We start from the raw sequence: 1,361 nt of genomic DNA on the forward strand, positions 1-1,361 counted from the left end.
CGTGCAAAAAGTGCTTGTAAATGAAGCAGCTCTGCCACATGCAGGTGGTTCAACTTAGCTTAAATTACAAATCCAATGAACATAATATTGTATTTAACTCCCAACCCTGCTTCCTGATTCATACATGACTAGACATCCAAACCAATTTTTCAAGTTTCTCAAACTATTATTTTACAAAGTAGTACCAAAAGCCCACTTCTCAACACTCTATTCCAACTGTCTATGAGCAAAGAGATCAAAGATCCTTCAACGGATCTGTTTGGTTTTAACACTGTAGATAATGGGGTTCATCACAGGAGGTGCTAGTACATAGACACTGGCCATACTGACATGTACAACTCGGGGAGCATGCTTGGCAAAGCGGTGAGTCATGGACACACCAACCATGGGTATGTAAAGGACCAAAACAGCCAAAATGTGGGACAGACAGTTACTGAGGGCCCGGAGCCTTTCAACCTGGGAGGCAATTCTGAGGACGTGTCCCAGGATGAGTGCATAGGACAGCACAGTGAGCAAGGGGTCCAGTATGATAATAAGCAGAGCTAGAACAAATCCATACCCATTATTTGTAGTGGTGTCAGCACACACCAGGTGAATAATGTCTTGATGGAGGCAGTAGGAGTGGGAGAGATGAGGGGAGCCATAAAAGGGGAGCCTTTTCAACAGGAACAATGCAGGAAGAACAGCCAGAAGATAGTGGCAAATGATGGCTAGACCTATTCTGCAAATTGCCTTCTTGGTGAGGATGGAAAAATAATGGAGAGGGTGACAAATGGCCACGTGGTGGCAAAAGACATGGCCTACAACACAGAAGATTCCATAAAGGAGAATCCATGGAGGAAGAAGAACTGAATAAAGCAAGCCTCAAAGCTGATCTCTGAGGCATTGAACCAGAGGATCCTCATGAGTGTAGGCAAAGCAGTGAGGCTAAGTCCCAGGTCTGTTAGGGCCAACATGGAAAGAAACAAGTACATGGGCTCATGCAGAGAGGGCTCTGCCCTGATGACAGCCAGTAAGGTAGTGTTGCCTGCAATAGAGATAGTGTACAGACAGCAGAATGGGATGGAAATCCAGGTATGAAAGATGGCCATGCCCATGAGGATGAAGTAGAAGGGGACTTGGGTGGAGTTAGTAACCAAAAGGCAACTGCACCTCATTCCAGTACACTTGCCTGGAAAATCCCATGGATGGAGGAGCCTGGTAGGCTGCAGTCCATTGGGTCACACAGAGTCAGGCATGACTGAGCAACTTCACTTTCACTTTTCACTTTCATGCATTGGAGAAGGAAATGGCAACCCACCCCAGTGTTCTTGCCTGGAGAATCCCAGGGGCGGGGGAGCCTGGTGGGCTGCCGTCTATGG

General features: G+C 47.0%; 1 pseudogene; it reads right to left on the reverse strand.

Moving 5' to 3' along the window:
* Positions 208-1,145, reverse strand: OR51Q7P (olfactory receptor family 51 subfamily Q member 7, pseudogene; annotated as a pseudogene).

Source organism: Bos taurus, chromosome 15 (genome assembly GCF_002263795.3).
Source record: "Bos taurus isolate L1 Dominette 01449 registration number 42190680 breed Hereford chromosome 15, ARS-UCD2.0, whole genome shotgun sequence".
NCBI classification, from domain to species: domain Eukaryota; kingdom Metazoa; phylum Chordata; class Mammalia; order Artiodactyla; family Bovidae; genus Bos; species Bos taurus.